The 18,083-nt window shown below is 39.9% G+C and overlaps 1 protein-coding gene across 3 annotated transcripts in view; it reads right to left on the bottom strand.

Annotated features, from left to right (window-relative positions):
• Nucleotides 1-18,083, bottom strand: part of TXNL4B (thioredoxin like 4B) — a 53,206-nt gene that overhangs the window by 15,562 nt on the left and 19,561 nt on the right. The gene's annotated exons all lie outside the window — the stretch shown is intronic.

Raw genomic sequence — 18,083 nt, 5'->3', positions numbered from 1 at the left:
GTTGAACAACTCAGCCGGATAGCTGCTCCTCTTTTAGAGATTGATGAACCATTTTGAAGGAAGTGGTAGATGTCAGGACACTTCACTCCTAAGTACTTTGTAGCTTCTGTCTGTTAAAAATAAGAATATGTTCCTCTGAAAACATAACTCTGTGATCTCACCTATGAAATTTAGCCATGATTTTCTAATATCATCTAACATTCAGTCCATATTCCAGGCTTCCCTATCGTCCTAAAAATAACTTCTGGCATCAATCAACTCTCACCTAGGGGCTACCCTGGTGGCTCAGTGGTAAAGAATCCACCTGCAATGCAGGAGAAGCAAGTTCAACTCCTGCATTGGAAAGATTCCCTGGAGTAGGAAATGGCAACCCACTCCAGTATTCTTGTCTGGAAAATCCCATGGACAAAGGAACCCGGTGGGCTGCAGTCCATGGAGTTGCAAAGAGTTGGACACAGATGAGTGACTAAAAAACAATTCCTACATTATACCTTGTTTCCAACAGATCCAGTCTTCTCACCATTCAATAAATATATTGAAAAGTGAAAGTGAAGTGAAGTCGCTCGGTCATGTCTGACTCTTTGTGACCCCATGGACTGTAGCCTACCACACTCCTCCGTCCATGGGATTTTCCAGGCAAGAGTCCTGGAGTGGGTTGCCGTTTCCTTCTCCAGGGCATGTTCCCGACCCAGGCATCGAACCCAGGTCTCCTGCATTGTAGATAGACACTTTACCATCTAAGCCTCACCTATATGTCTCTTGAGCCTTTTAAAATCTAAAGCAGTCAACTTTGAAGAGATGAGTCCAGTTGTCTTATAAACAGTTCTACATTCTGGATTCCCAGAATACAGTCTATATTTCCTTTAGCCTTTGCTCTCCGCTGGAGCTGAGTGTGAATATGTGACTAAATTCTACTCAGTGAGATGCATGTGAAGGTACTGTGTACCACTTCTGGTAAGTCTGCTGCTGCCCGGAACATGATGTCTGGAGCTTTGGCAGCCTTTTTAGACCTAAGGATGGGGGTCAACCCAGCAGCAAAAGCTGGGAAGAGCTTCATACCAGTTCTGTGTGCTTACTTCCCTGCCTCCTTTATTTGAGAAAATAAAACCTCATGTGCTTAAGTCACTACTAATTGGGATTTTGCTTTATATTTAGTTAAATTTAATCCAGCTAATACAGAAGGCAGATTGAGATCTACCGTAATCTTGTATTTGCCTGGGAGATGCATTATCTGCTTTCTATTGAGATACATTTAATTCAGTGAGGAGCTCTCATTCGTCCAGGTGCAGCTCCCTGGAGCCAGCACGGTGTGAGAACATGCTCAGACTATCATGTTACCTGTGGAATCTTGGTGGTCAGGAAAATTTTCTGTAGGAAACTTGTGGTTGTAGATGTGGGAAATGAAATTAGTGTAGCAGTCACAGGTAAGAGGACTCTGAGGGACAGGGCCAAGAGGTGTGGGTGTGCAGGGCAGGGTGGGAACACTGCCGGATTGGCACAAAACGGGTGTTTGTGAAATACCTGGTCAGCAACACTAGGGCCAGTTTCCAAAGGGCAGGGCCTTATGGGGTGGGGGAGAGGGGGATGCAATTAACACACATACTCCTTGCAATCTTGCCTGACAGGGAGAGGTTTCCTGGGTGTTGAAAACCCCATTTGGCAAGTGTCCCACAGGAAACAGGAACTTACAGCACATGAAGGCCACCTGCCTGCCACCCCTGGGGTCAACTGGGTTGAGCTCAGGAACAAAGCTATGTGTGGAGGGGTGGAAGGCCTCCCGGGGCAGTACGACCCCCTTCCTGCCCAGGCATGCACAAGCTGTAACTGAGGTGCTGCCATTTCAGCCCTTGGTCATCTGAGAACCTGGGTAGCCTGTTAAGCTTCGACCATCTCTTGGAGGTTGAATTTGTAGGGTTTCTGGATTTAGTGACATCTTCCTACCTGAACAGAGCAAAAAATGCGGCATCCATGTTTTGGATCCTAAAAACTTCACTGGGTTTAGACCAGAATTTCAACTACAGTTGAGACTCTGATACAACCATTAAAAAACAAACACAAGAACCAGACAAATATATGGTTCTATGCACACATACACACATGTATGTATACATGTATGTGTGTGTAAATACAGCTGACCCATATTCATTTGTTCTTTCACTTGCTCATTCTTCTAAGAATCACTTATTGAGATCCTACTTCCTGTCAGTGGTGCCATGTGTTTGGAATGAAGATAACTGAGTTCTCTACCATCTATCCAAATCTCAGAAGACACAAATTCAGTTGATCCTTGAACAATCTGGGGGTTGGGGCATTGACTTCTCTGCAGTTCAAAATCCGTGTATAACTTTATAGTTCCTGAATTCAACCAACCAGAAATTGTGCAGAACTATCATATGCATTTATTGAAAAATATTTGTGTATAAGTGGACCCATGCAGTTCAAACCCTTGTTCAAGGGTCAACTGTACAAAAACAACTGGTCAGAATCCACTGGGTCATACCTAACAATGGAGAATGAGCCCAGGATTCCCTAGCGGAGAGGAGGGCTGCCTGGGGGCTTAGCAGGTTACAGCTATACTCATTTCCCTGTGGCCAGGACTAATTTCATTCTATTTCCTGGTGCCATAATTAGAGGCAAATTCCTGATTTCTTGCACTGAGTCAAAAGCAGAGCCCAATTTTACCACCATTGCTTCTAGAAATATCTGTCATGGGTCTGGGGTGGATCTGGGATCAACTCTTCCCAGAACCTCGCTGGCACCCAAGGGTGACTGTTCCCAAGTGCTTGCCAGGCAGCTTCCCTGGTCTATTTCCTAATGTGTTTTGCTGCCATGGCCCACACGGTCTTTTCCCACTTCCCCACTTCTCTGCAGCATCAGGCTTCTCCAGCTTTGGGAACCAGTGCTTTAAGGTCTCCTCTGCCCTCTCTGCTGGATGTCACTGCCTGGGTCCTGGTTTTAATGATACACTGGGCTTCCCACGTGGCTCGGTGATAAAGAATCCACTTGCCAGTGCAGGAGAGGATTCAATCCCTGAATCGGGAAGATCCCCTGGAGGAGGAAATGGCAACCCACTCCAATATTCTTGCTTGGGAAATTCCATGGACAGAGGAGCCTGGTGGGCTACAGTCCATAGGGTCACGAAAGAGTCGACAGGACTTAGTGACTAAAAACAACAATGGCTCTTAGCAAGCTTTGACAGCCACTCAGAACTGATACCCTTACTCTGACTAGTGAGGTTGGCTAGCGAGTTTGTTATCCCTTTCTGGTAAGTAACGCCTTAATTCAGTAAAGGATTTGTTTCTAGCGGACCCTTAGAAGTGACTCTAATTGTGAGAACTCAAGGCTGCTTCTGTGAGGAGGCCTTGAAAATCGTGTAACGTTCCTCATGTAGGGGAGGTAGAACTTACAGTGACCCAGGGCTGCTCTGCCCAGGTCTGAATCCTGCCTGCTCTACTTACTAGCTGTGTTACCTTGAGCAAGTTCCATATCCTCTCTGTGCTCAGGTGTAAAAATGGGGTTATTAGGTAATAAAAGGCTCATTTGCTTCAGGGTTGTTGAAGAATTAAGTGAACAAACACAAAGAAAGCACACACAGCAGTGCCTGGCACATAAGGAAGGACTCCAACAATGTTATTGGTTATTATTACGACGTGGGTGCCCGCTCTCTGGAGATACTTGTAGAGCTGGTTCTGCTGATAGCTTTCACACTTCTCAGGACCCAATCTTTATTACAGATGAAAGCTGATGGGACTGGCAGCATCTAATTATGTTGTGGTAGTCATTTTTCCACCTCTCTGAACTTTTTGAGGGTAGAGGCTGTTTATTACTCATTCAGTTTGGCAAACTGAATTGATTGAGTGAGTGTGTGTGTGTGCGTGTGTGTGCAGGGCGCTGCTGGGTGCAGTGATTAAGGTGAAAAGCAAATGCCAATCTGGCCCCCACCTTGTTTCCAGGAGCCTAGAAGAAGGCCTTGCTTTCTGTCCTGTGGGTGAGGTTGAAGAAACTGAGGAAAATTTACACGAATTCTTCTGAACATAGATTCAAGTGTTTAAACTTATCCTAAGATCCTTACACTCTGATCCCTGACCAATTTCATACTAGGGAAGGCAGATTATATTTGAAGTCTGTCAAAATCTGGTTGGCTGTCCTTACCAATGAGAAGCTGGTCCAAGGATAATATTTGATTTAGAAGCCTGAAACTTGGAAGTTCCTCATTTACAAAGTGTCAGGGTTGATGCTACTTTCGAGAAACTTTTTAAAAGATGTGTAATATCTGCATGTGTGTCTGCCAGTGGCCCAGTTTTTGCAAAGAGAATTACTGGCACTAAGGAAGTAGTGCTGGGAACTGATGTTCATAATCTGGCAACAGTAGGATTTCGTGGTTCCTGGTCCCCGGTCCCTGAGGAAAAGGGAGATAATCTAGAGAGAGGCATAACAGTGGGCACGTCTTTGTTTAACTTTCTTACTGACACAAACTGGAATGTTGAACAACATGTACTGTTCTGAATTCAACACCCAACTAGTCATTCTGTTCTAGGGTCATGTATACTCCTGGGAAAATCAAATTGTCTCATTCCATGGCTGTCCATGTACTTGTGACTGCAGAGTTTCAACAGTTCTAAGATGCTGATTATTGTTCCATTTTAACTCTTCTGAAATTTAGATGCATCTTGCATTGATTTGCTGGATCATGGAGAAAGCAAGGGAATTCCAGAAAAACATCTACTTCAGCTTCATTGTCTATGCTAAAGATTTTTGTGGATCACAACAAACTGTGGAAAATTCTTAAAGAAATGGGAGTACCAGACCACCTTAACTGCTTCCTGAGAAACCTGTCTCTATGTGCATCAGGAGCCAACAGGTAGAACCAAACATGGAACAACTGACTGGTTCCAAACTGAGAAAGGAGTATGACAAGGTTGCATGTGGTCACCCCAGTTATTTAGCTTCTATGCAGAGTACATCATGTGAAATGCTGGGCTGGATGAATCACAAGCTGGAATCAAGACTGCTGGGAGAAATAGCAACAACCCAGATATGCAGATAATACCACTCTAATGGCAGAAAGCAAATAGGAACTAAAGAGCCTCTTGATGAAAGTGAAAGAGGAGAGTGAAAAATCTGGCTTTAAATTCAGCATTAAAAAAAACTAAGATCGTGGCATCCAGTCTCATCACTTCATGGCAAATAGAAGGGGAAAAAGTGAAAGCAGTTACAGATTTTATTTTCTTGGGCTCCAAAATCACTGTGGACAGTGACTGCAGCCATGAAATTAAAAGATGCTTGCTCCTTGGAAGGAAAGCTATGACAAACCTAGACAGCATATTAAAAAGCAGAGACATCACTTTCCCAACAAAGGTCAAAGTTATTTTTTTTCCAGTAGTCATGTATGGATGTGAGAGTTGGACCATAAATGCTGAGCACTGAAGAATTTATGCTTTCAAATTGTGGTGCTGGAGAAGACTCTTGAGAGTTGCTTGGACAGCCAGGAGATCAAAACAGTCAATCCTAAAGTCAATCAAAACAGTCAACATCAGCCCTGAATATTCACTGGAAGGACTGTCGCTGAAAAGATGAAGCTCCAATACTTTTGCCACCTGGTGCAAAGAGCCAACTCATTGGAAAAGACCCTGATGCTGGGAAAGTTGAAGGCAAAAGCAAAGTGGCAGAGGATGAGATGGTTAGATAGCATAACTGACTCAATGGACATGAATTTCAGCAAACTCTGGGAGATAGTAGTGGACAGAGGAGCCTGGCATGCTGCAGTTCATGGGGTTGCAAAGAGTTGGACTCAACTGAGCAACAACAAAAATTGGTGGGATCTTAGGCATGTTGTCAGTGTCTAATTGACAGAGTTTTCTTTTTCTTACAATTCATAGCATAGTAATTTAGATGAAATATGACAGTGGTTCCCAAACTTTGCTTGCATTTGGAATTACCTAGCTATCTTTGAAAGATCCTGGTGCCTACCTACATGCACCATGTAATAGAGATGGGGTACAACTTGGACATCAGGATTTTAAAGTACAGAAAAGTTTGGGAGCCACTGAAATATAGTATTTCTGCCTTATTCAAGCTTTTCTTCAACTCCTAGGTTTCATGAACAGCATCTTTACAGATTCTGCTTATACACTGCACACACCTCTGTCTCAAGTAATAATGTCTTTTCAACTCCAGCCACTAATCATCCATTATACTCCAGGAGAGACTTCAGGAGACTGTCAGCTCCAGGAGGGCAGGGGTTTTGTTTGATTTCTTCTCTGTATTGTCCTCAGCACCAAGGACACCGAGGCACATTGTAGACACCTGATAAATATTAGATGAATGAATATTCCTCCTTATATATTTGGTGCCCTAATAAACTAATTTCTCATGCAATTTGTAGCAGAAGTGTTATACATTCAGGTGATTTCCAAATCTGGTCCTCTGCTTCATCTTTCACACCCCAGTTTTCACATAACATTCATTTCCAACCTTGAGCTTAATGTTTTCTCTTCCCACACACCCCTCACAATTTTAGTCCTAGTCTCTCCATGTCCATCCACTTGAGACCCCGATTCTCAACATTATAATCCCGAATCATTTTCAAGCCTTGATAATTATTTGCCTTTAATGTAATTAATAGAATTGGTTTCATCTGCTATTGTGCTATTTGTTTTATAGTTAATCCTTAAGTTCTTTCCTCTTTATTTCTCCTTTCCTGCTCTTTTTTTTAGTACTCAGTTTTCAAAAAACATCCTCTATTAGTTTTACATATTCTTGTATTATTTTTCTAGTGTTACCCTCAAAATTTCAAGGTATGGTGGTTCAGATGGTAAAGAATCTGCCTGCAATGCAGGAGACGTGGGTTCTGTCCCTGAGTTGGGAAGATCCCCCGAAGAAGGGAATGGCTACCTGCTCCAGAATTCTTGCCTGGAGAATTCCATGGACAGAGAAGCCTGGTGGGCTACAGTCCATGGGGTCACAAAGAGTTGGACATGACTGAGCAACTAAGAACAATTCCAATTGAAAGGCAAAGAATGTCAGAATTGATTTAAAAAATCAAATACTAATTATATGGTAAATAGAAAAATATATAGCACAAAAACACTAACCAAAAGAAAGCTGGTGTGCCTTAAGTAACAGGAGACAAAGAGACTTCATGGCAAGAAGAATTACTAGATAAACAGGATATTTCATAATGACAAAGAGTCAACTTAAAAGGAAGACATAACCTAAATTTGTATGTACTTAATAACAGAACTTTTAGTTCACTGATTCCTAAAATGTGGATGTTCACTCTTGCCATCTCCTGTTTGACCACTTCCAATTTGCCTTGATTCATAGACCTAACATTCCAGGTTCCTATGCAATATTGCTCTTTACAGCATCAGACTTTACTTCCATCACCTGTCACATCCACAACTGGGTGTTGTTTTTGCCTTGGCTCTGTCTCTTCATTCTTTTTGGAGTTATTTCTCCACTTTTCTCCAGTAGCATATTGGGCACCTACTGACCTGGGAAGTTTCATCTTTCAGTGTCATACCTTTTCCCCTTTTCATACTGTTTATGGGGTTCTCAAGTCAAGAATACTGAAGTGATTTGCCATTCCCTTTTCCAGTGGACCACATTTTGTCAGAACTCTATGCCATGACCTGTCTGTCTTGGATGGTCCTACACAGCATGGCTCATAGTTTCATTGAGTTAGACCAGGCTGTGGTCCACATGATCAGTTTGGTTAGTTTTCTGTGATTGTGGATTTCATTCTGTCTGCCCCCTGATGGATAAGGATAAGAGGCTTATGGAAGCTTCCTGATGGGAGACACTGACTGAGGGGGAAACTGAGTCTTGTTCTGATGGGCAGGGCCATGCTCAGTAAATCTTTAATTCAATTTTCTGTTGATGGGTGGGGCTGTGTTCCCTCCCTGTTGCTTGACTGAGGCCAAACTATGGTGGAGGTAATGAAGATAATGGTGACCTCCTTCAAAAGGTTCCATGCATGCACTGCTACACTCAGTACCTCCGACCCTGCAGCAGGCCACCACTGACCCATGCCTCCGCTGGAGATTCCTGGACACTCATGGGCATGTCTGGGTCAATTTCTTGTGGGGTCACTGATCCTTTCTCCTGGGTCCTGGTGCACACAAGGTTTTGTGTGTGCCCTCCAAGAGTCTCCAAAGGATCATAAGAGACTACTATCAGCAACTATATGCCAATAAAATGGACAACTTGGAAGAAATGGAGAAATTCTTAGAAAAGTATAACCTTCCAAAACTGAACCAGGAAGAAATAAAAAATCTTAACAGACCCATCACAAGCACAGAAATCGAAACTGTAATCAGAAATCTTCCAGGAAACAAAAGCCCAGATGGCTTCACAGGTGAATTCTACCAAAAATTTAGGGAAGAGCTAATACTTATCCTACTCAAACTCTTCCAGAAACTTGCAGAGAAAGGTAAACTGCCAGTCTCATTCTATGAGGCCACCATCACCCTAATACCAAAACCAGACAAAGATGCCACAAAAAAAGAAAACTACAGGCCAATATCACTGATGAACATAGATGCAAAAATCCTCAACAAAATTCTAGCAGACAGAATCCAACAATATATTAAAAAGGTCATACATCATGACCAAGTGGGCTTTATCCCAGGGTTGCAAGGATTCTTCAATATTCACAAATCAATCAATGTGATACACCACATTAGCAAATTGAAAGATAAAAATCATATGATTATCTCAATAGATGCAGAGAAAGCCTTTAACAAAATTCAACATCCATTTATGATAAAAACCCTCCAAAAAGCAGGCATAGAAGGAACATACCTCAACATAATAAAAGCCATATAACCCATAGCAAACATTATCCTCAATGGTGAAAACTGAAAGCATTTTCCCTAAAGTCAGGAACAAGACAAGGGTGCCCACTCTCACCACTACTATTCAACATAGTTTTGGAAGTTTTAGCCACAGCAATCAGAGAAGAAAAAGAAATCAAAGGAATCCAGACTGTAAAAGAAGAAGTAAAACTCTCACTGCAGATGAGAGTTTTCCTCTACATGGAAAACCCTGAAGACACCACCAGAAAATTACTAGAGCTAATCAATGAATATAGTAAAGTTGCAGGATATAAATCCTGCAACACAGAAATCCCTTGCATTCCTATACACTAACAATGAGAAAACAAAGAAAAATCAAGGAAACAATTCCATTCACCATTGCAACAAAAAGAATAAAATACTTAGGAATAAATCTACCTAAAGAAACAAAAGACCTATATATAGAAAATGATAAAACACCTCCTTGAAAGAAATCAAGGAGAACACAAATAGATGGAGAAATATACCATGTTCATGGATCAGAAGAATCAGTGTAGTGAAAATGAGTATATTACCGAAAGCAATCTATAGATTCAATGCAATCCCTATCAAGCTACTGACAGTATTTTTCAGAGAACTAGAACAAATAATTTCACAACTTGTATGGAAATACAAAAAACCTCGAATAGCCAAAGCAATCTTGAGAAAGAAGAATGGAACAGGAGGAATCAACCTGCCTGACTTCAGGCTCTACTACAAAGCCACAGTCATCAAGACAGTATGGTACTGGCACAAAGACAGAAATATAGATCAATGGAACAAAATAGAAAGCCCAGAGATAAATCTACGAACCTATGAACAACTTATCTTTGACAAAGGAGGCAAAAATATACAATGGAGAAAAGATAATCTCTTTAACAAGTGGTGCTGGGAAAACTGGTCAACCACTTGTAAAAGAATGAAACTAGAACACTTTCTAACACCATACACAAAAATAAACTCAAAATGGATTAAAGATCTAAATGTAAGACCAGAAACTATAAAACTCCTAGAGGAGAACATAGGCAAAACACTCTCTGACATAAATCACAGCAGGATGCTCTATGACCCACCTCCCAGAATATTGGAAATAAAAGCAAAAATAAACAAATGGGACCTAATTAAACTTAAAAGCTTTTGCACAACGAAGGAAACAATAAGCAAGGTGAAAAGACAGCCTTCAGAATGGAAGAAAATAATAGCAAATGAAGCAACAAAGAATTAATCTCAAAAATATACAAGCAGCTCATGCAGCTCAATTCCAGAAAAATAAATGACCCAATGAAAAAATGGGCCAAAGAACTAAACAGACATTTCTCCAAAGAAGACATACAGATGGCTAACAAACACATGAAAAGATGCTCAACATCACTCATTATCAGAAAAATGCAAATCAAAACCACAATGAGGTACCATCTCACGCCGGTCAGAATGGCTGCTATCCAAAAGTCTACAAGCAATAAATGCTGGAGAGGGTGTGGAGAGAAGGGAACCCTCTTACACTGTTGGTGGGAATGTAAACTAGCATAGCCACTATGGAGAACAGTGTGGAGATTCCTTAAAAAACTGGAAATAGAATTGCCATACGACCCAGCAATCCCACTGCTGGGCATACACACCGAGGAAACCAGAATTGAAAAAGACATGTGTACCCCAATGTTCATCACAGCAGTGTTTACAATAGCTAGGACATGGAAGCAACCTAGATGTAAATTGGCAGACAAATAGATAAGAAAGCAGTGGTACATATACACAATGGAATATTACTCGGCTATTAAAAAGAATGCATTTGAATCAGTTTTAATGAGATGGATGAAATGCATATATATGGAATTTAGAAAGATGGTAATGATGACCCTATATGCAAAACAGCAAGAGAGACACAGATGTAAAGAACAGACTTCTGGACCCTGTGGGAGAAGGTGAGGGTGGGATGATTTGAGAGAATAACATTGAAACATGTATATTACCATATGTGAAATAGATCACTAGTCCAGGTTCGATGCATGAGACAGGGCACTCAGGGCCAGTGCACTGGGATGACCTTGAGGGATGGGATGGGGAGGGAGGTGGGAGAGCAGTTCGGGATAGGGGACACATGTACACCCATGGCTGATTCATGTCAATGTATGGCAAAAACCACTACAATATTGTAAAGTAATTAGCCTCCAATTAAAATAAATTAATTAAAAAAAAGGAAAAAGTATTTGGTATCTCCTTATGTTAAAAAAAAAAAAGCCCAGTTCAAAAAACTAAGACTAGAAGGAAACTTCCATAATCTTATAAAAGATATTTAAAAACAAAACAAAACTAACCTCAAAACAAAACATGTCTACAACTAACTTAAGAGTGAAATTTTGAATGCTTTTTGCCTCCTTGGGCTTGGGAACAAGACTAGGGTGTCCACTCTCCACTTCTGGGTAACACTGTAATGAACATCCTAGTTAGTGCAATAAAGTGAGAAAAAGAAACAAGGCTTAAAAGTCAAAGATTAGAAAAGAAGAGGCAAAAGAGCCACTATTGGCAAGTAGCATGACTGTGTACCAAAAAATGTAGAACATTAATCAAAACATTAGATTTAATTAGTGAGTTTACCAAAGGTCAATACTTGAAAATTAATTGTTTTTCTATATTAGTAATAAACATCATATTAAATGAAAATATCAGTTATGCTGGCATAATAATCAAATACTTGGGAATAAGTCTAATGAAAGAGGTGCAAGAAATCATAGCAAGATCTTTTTTGATCCACCTCTTAAGAGTAATGAAAATAAAAGCAAAATGAACAAGTGAGACCTAATTAAACTTAAAACCTTTTGCACAGCAAAAGAAACCATAAACAAAATGAAAAGACAACTCACAAAATGGGAGAAAATATTTGCAAACGAAGTGACTAACAAGGAATTAACCTCTAAAATACAGAAACTGCACATGCAGCTCATTATCAAAAGACCAAACAACCCAATCAAAAAATGGACAGATGATCTAAATAGACATTTTTCCAAAAGAAGATACACAGATGGCCAAGAGGCACATGAAAAGATGTTCATCATGACTAATTATTAGAGAACTGCAAATCAAAACTACAATGAGGTATCATCTCACACCCACCAGAATGGCCATCACCAAAAAATCTACAAACTAAATGCTGGAGAGGGTGTGGAGAAAAAGGAAGCCTTTTACATTGTTGGTGGGAAAGTAAATTGGTACAGCCACTATGGAGAACAATATAGAGGTTCCTTAAAACACTAAAAATAGAGGTACCAGAGGATCCAGCAATCCCACTCCTGGGCCTATATCCAGAGAAAATCATAATTTGAAAAAACACATGTACTTCAATGTTCATTGCTGCACTATTTACAATAACTAGGATATGGAAGCACCCTAAAGGTCCATTGGCAGAGGAATAGATAGAGGAGACATGGTATATGTATATACGATGGAATATTACTCAGTCATAAAAAGAATAAAATAATACTATTTGTAGCAACACAGATGGATCTAGAGATTGTTATACTGAGTGAAGTAAGTTAGAGAAATACAAATATCACATGATATCACTTATATGTGGAATCTAAAAAAAAAAAAAGGTACAAATGAACCTATTTATAAGACAGAAATAGAGTCACAGATGTAGAAAACAAACCTAGGTTACCAAGGGGCAAGGGAGGGATAAATTGGAAGATGAGGACTGACACATACACACTCCTATATATAAAATAGGTAACTGATAAGGACCTACTGAATAGCACAGGGAACTCTACCCAATACTCTGTAATGATCCATATAGGAACAGAACCTAAGAAAGAGTGGAGATATGTATATGTATAACTGATTCACTTTGCTGTATAGTAGAAATTAACACAACATTGTACATCAACTATGCTCCAATAAAAACTAAAATTTACATGACATGCAAAGGACCTAGAGTAGTCAGTCAAAGCAATCTTGAGGAAGAAGAATAAATTTGGAATACCTAAAATACCAGATGGGCTTCCCTGGTGGCTCAGATGGTAAAGAACCTGAGTGCAATTGAGGAGACTGGGGTTCGATCCCTGGGTCAGGAAGTCCCCTGGAGAGCGGAATGACTACCCACCCACTCCAGTATTCTTACCTGCAAAATCCCATGGACAGAGGAGCCTGGCGGGCTACAGTCCATGGGATCATAAAAGAGTCGGACACAACTTGGCAACTAAGCAACAACAAAATACCAGATAGCAAGATTTTCTATTAACTGTTCCTTAGTAAGACTGTGACTTTGGCCCAAGATTAAACAAATAGATTCATGGAACTGAATAAAGAATATAGAAAGAGACCAACACATATTCCGTCATCTAACGGGAAATGGCAACCCATCCAGTATTCTTGCCTGGAAAATCCCATGGACAGAGGAGCCTGGTAGGCTACAGTCCACGGGGTCACAAAGAGTTGGACATGACTGAGCAACTTCACTTCAACTTCTAACAAAGACACCTGTGCAATTTAGGGGCAAAGGATGATCATTATAGAAAATGCTATTGGGGCCTTGCTTATCTATATGGAAAGATAAACCTGAACTTTCATCTCACATCATACTTGAACATTAATTCCATATAGATCATAGACTTCTAGAATAAAATTTAAAAGAATGTTGTTATAGAGCTTATGGTTGTCTCGGGGGGGAAGGATGGGGGAAAGGGATAGTTAGGGAGTTTGGGATGGGCATGTACAGACTGCTGTATTTAAGATGGATAACCGACAAGGACCTACCATAGAGCACATGGAACTCTGCTCAGTGTTATGTGGCAGCCTGGATGGGAGGGAGTCAGGGGGAGAATGGATACATGTATATGTATGGCTGAGTTCCTTGGCTGTTCACCTGAAACTATCACAACATTTTTTGTTAACTGGCTATACCCCAATACAAAATAAAAAGATTTTTTAAAAAGAGAGAATGTTGTCATAATCTTATAGGTAAAGATTCCTTAATCAGGACACAAAAAAACACTCACCATAAAATTTAAAAAACTGGTAAATTAGGACTTATTAAAATTCAGAACCACTGTACTTCTGTTCATCAAAATACACAATGAAGAGTGTGTCTTAGAATGAAAGATGTTGACAATACATTTACCTAACAGAAGATTAGTGTTCAAAATATTTTGGAAAAACAAAAAAAAGCCTCCTAAATCTAATCAACAAAGACATTTCATAGACAGGATATCTAAAAGGGCCAACAAGAATACAAAAAAGGGTACATATCATTTGATGTCCGCGAAATGCAAATTAAAGCCATTATTATATTTCACTGTACCAGAACGGCTAAAATTGTAATGCATTGGCAAGGATGTGGATCAATAGGAGCTTTGTCATATTGCTGTTTGGAGGGTATACTGGAGAACTGTTTGGTAGTGTCTATTAATATCAAAGCTAAATATATTCCCACCGTTGATACAACAAAGTATTTACCCAAGAGAAATAATGCATCCACCGAAAGACATGTGCAAGAATGTTCAAAGCAGCTTTACTGTCAAGCAGCTTATTGTTAAAGCCAATAAAAAATACCCAGGGCAGGGAGGCTGTAAATTTCCCTTGTTGCCCCAGAGCTGGGGTTGGTATAACAGAGTTCAGGTTTTGTTTGGAAGAAAAGTGCAAATTTTTGTGCACCTGAATTTTTATTCGATAGTGTTGGTGAGAAATATTTCATTTTAGATCCCTTACAAGGGGCAGCTGCACCCCAAAGAGAAAGCCTCTGCCTCATTTCATGGGACCATGGAACTGAGTGGTTGTGCAGGCCAGGAGAAGTTATGGCCATTTAGAATGCAGATACACAGACCCTGCTCAGATGTGCTGAATCGCATCTCTGGAAGGAGGGGCTGTGGCTTTGCTTCTTAAGTCTATCAGGTGACTCCTCTACCTTGGTATTTTTAAATGTTATTTGATTCCCTGGTGGCTCAGAGGGTAAAGAATCCAGATGCCTGCAATACAGGAGACCTGGGTTTAATCCCTGGGTTGGGAAGATCTCCTGGAGAAGGGAATGGCAACCCACTCCAGTATTCTTGCCTGGAGAACCCCCATGGACAGAGAAGCCTGGCGGGCTACAATCCAAGGGGCTGCAAGAATCGGACACGACTGAGTGACTAAGCACAGTACATAAATACTATATGTGAGATATATATGTCTATATGTGTGACACGTCTTTTTTAAAATAAAGCACAATAAAATGTACTTTCATTTATTGGACTGAGCCCATTACCCAGTCCAAAAGCTGGATCATTAACAAAAATGTATTTGTATTTATATCTACCTACATGCTTCTCTCTTATGCCTTCCTTCTGCCTCCCTACAAGAGGTAACATTTTATATTTTGTGTTTTCTGTTCTATTAAAATTTTTAAAAATAAAGTTTTTGTCTTCTTGATATCTATGCCTCTACATTATATTGTTTAGTATTGCTTTTTTAAAAAAAATTGACCAAGAAAAAGTTAACTTTTTTTGAATTTTTTTATTGTAATAAAATACATATAATCTGAAATTTATGATTTTAACAGTTTTGAAGTATACAACTCAGTGGCATTTGTTGTATTTGCGATGTTGTGCAACCACCATTTCCAAAACTTTTTCATCATTCCAAGCAGAAACTCTGTACCCATTAAGCAATACCTCCCTTTTCCTTCCCCTGCTGCACACACCCCTTCCCCGCACCCCTGGTGACCTCTATTCTACTTTCTGCCTTGATGATTTTCCTTTTTCTAGACATTTTATACAAGTGAAATCATGTATTTATTTTTTGTTTGTTTCTGGTTTCTTTCACTTCACATAATATTTTCAAAGTTTATTCATGTCATGGCATATATATCAGAACTTCTTATAAGTGAACAATATTCCACTGTATGTATTTTTATCCATTCATCTGTTGAAGGACATTTGAATTGTTTCTACCCTTCGATATTGTGAATGATGTTGCAATGAACACTGGTGTACAAGAATCTGTTTGAGTCCTTTTTCAATTGTTTTGGGTTAAATACCTAGAGGTGGAATCACTGGGTCATTTGGTATTAATAATTCTAGGTTAGCATTTTGAGGAACCGTCATACTGTTTTCCAAATACTACTCCATTTCACATTCTCACCAGCAATGTCTGGGAGTTCCAATTTCTCCACATTCTTGCCAAGACTTAAATATTTTTTTCTTTTAATTGTAGCCATACTTGTAGGTGGAGGCTTCTCAGGTGGCTCAGTGGTAAAGAACCCACCTGCCAATGCAGGGAATGCAAGAGATGTGGGTTCGATCATTGGGTTGAGAAGATCCCCTGGAGCAGGAAATGGCAACCTGCTCCAGTATCCTTGCCTCGAAAATTCCATGGAGAGGAGCCTGGTGGGCTATAGTCCACGGGGTCATCAAGAGTTGGACATGACTGGCCGCACACACACATGCTTACAGGTGTAAAGTGGTATCTTGCAGTTTTGCATGTCCTTAATGATGTTTTCCAACAGTGTTGATCATTTTTCATGTACTTGCTGACCATTTTTGTATTATCTTTTTTGGAAAAATGTTTATTCATGTCATTTGTTCATGTTTAATTGGGTTGTTTTTCATTTTGTTGCTGTAAGAATTCTTTATATAGTCTGGATAGTAAATCCGTACTGGATACATGATTTGTAAAAATTTTCTCCTATTCATAGATTATTTTTTTACTTTCTTGATATTATCTTTTGATGCACAAAAGTTTTTAATTTTGATGAAGCCCAATTTATCCATTTTTCTTTTGCTGCTTGTGATTTTGGTGTCATATTTTAGAATCCATTACTGAGTTTGCTTGGTTTTGAGCTCTATAAAAGCAGTATCATTCACAATATACTTTCCTGAAACTTGAAGTTCTCTTTAAAAATTATGTTTATAAAACTATCCATGTTCTTTCATAGCTCATTCATTCTCATGGCTGTGTAATCTTCTTATACAAACAGATCACACATTATTTAGCCATTCTCCTATTGATAAACATTTGTGCTGTTTCCAATTATTTTGCTATTCCATCAGCACCACCTTAAATATCCCAGAGGGATTCTTCTGCACACTCTAAGAACCACTGGGCTTTTTATAAATGAAATGAGTGTGATTAAAATTGAATAGTATTTAGCTGCAGCCATTTGACTGAAGTATATCTACTTTTCTCCCGGCCTATTTGGATTGATTACTGGATTACTATAAATTTTTAAAGAGTTGGGAATACTAGGTCACCTTACTTACCACCTGAGAAACCTGTATGCAGGTCAAGAAGCAACAGTTAGAAGTGGACCTGGAACAACTGACTGGTTTAAAATTTGGAAAGGGACACATTAAGGCTGTATATTGTTACCTTATTTAACTGACATGCAGAGTACATCATGAGAAATGTTGGGCTGGCTGAAGCTCAAGCTGGAATCAAGATTGCCAGGAGAAATACCAATAACTTCAGATATGCAGATGACACCACCCTTATGGAAGAAAATGAAGAGGAATTAAAGAGCCTCTTGATGCAGGTGAAAATAGGCCTAAAATGCAACACTAAAACAACTTAGACCATGGCATCCAGTCCCATCATCTCATGGCAAATAAATGGGGAAACAATGGAAACAGTAACAGACTTAATTTATTTTCTTGGGCTCCAAAATCACTGCGGACAGTGACTGTAGCCGTGAAATTAAAAGACGCTTGCTCCTTGGAAGAAAAGCTATGACAAACCTAGATAGCATATTAAAAAGCACAGACATCACCTTGCCAACAAGGTCTGAATAGTTAAAGCTACGGTTTTTCCAGTAGTCATGTATGAATGTGAGAGTTGGAACATAAAGAAGGCTGAGTGCCAAAGAAATGATGCTTTGAACTATGGTGCTGGAGAAGACTCCTGAGAGTCCTGTGGACAGCAAGGAGATCAAACCAGTTAATCCTAAAGGAAATCAACCTAAATATTCATTGGAAGAACTGATGCTGAAGCTGAAGCTCCAAAAGTTTGGCTACTTGATGCGAAGAGCTGACTCACTGGAAAAGACCCTGATGTTGGCAAAGATTGAAGGCAGGAGAAGGGGGTGACAGAGGATGAGCTGGTTTGATGGCATCACTGACTCAATGGACATGAGTTTGAGCAAACTCCGGGAGATAGTGAAGGACAGGGAAACCTGGTGTGCTGCAGTCCATGGGCTTGCAAAGAGTTGGACACGACTGGGCAACTGAACAACAGCAATAATAAAACCATGATAACCACTGCCATTGAGTATGGTTTGCATCT

Source organism: Cervus elaphus, chromosome 4 (assembly GCF_910594005.1).
Source record: "Cervus elaphus chromosome 4, mCerEla1.1, whole genome shotgun sequence".
Classification (NCBI taxonomy): Eukaryota; Metazoa; Chordata; class Mammalia; order Artiodactyla; family Cervidae; genus Cervus; species Cervus elaphus.
This window is presented reverse-complemented; position numbering and strand designations above follow the sequence as displayed.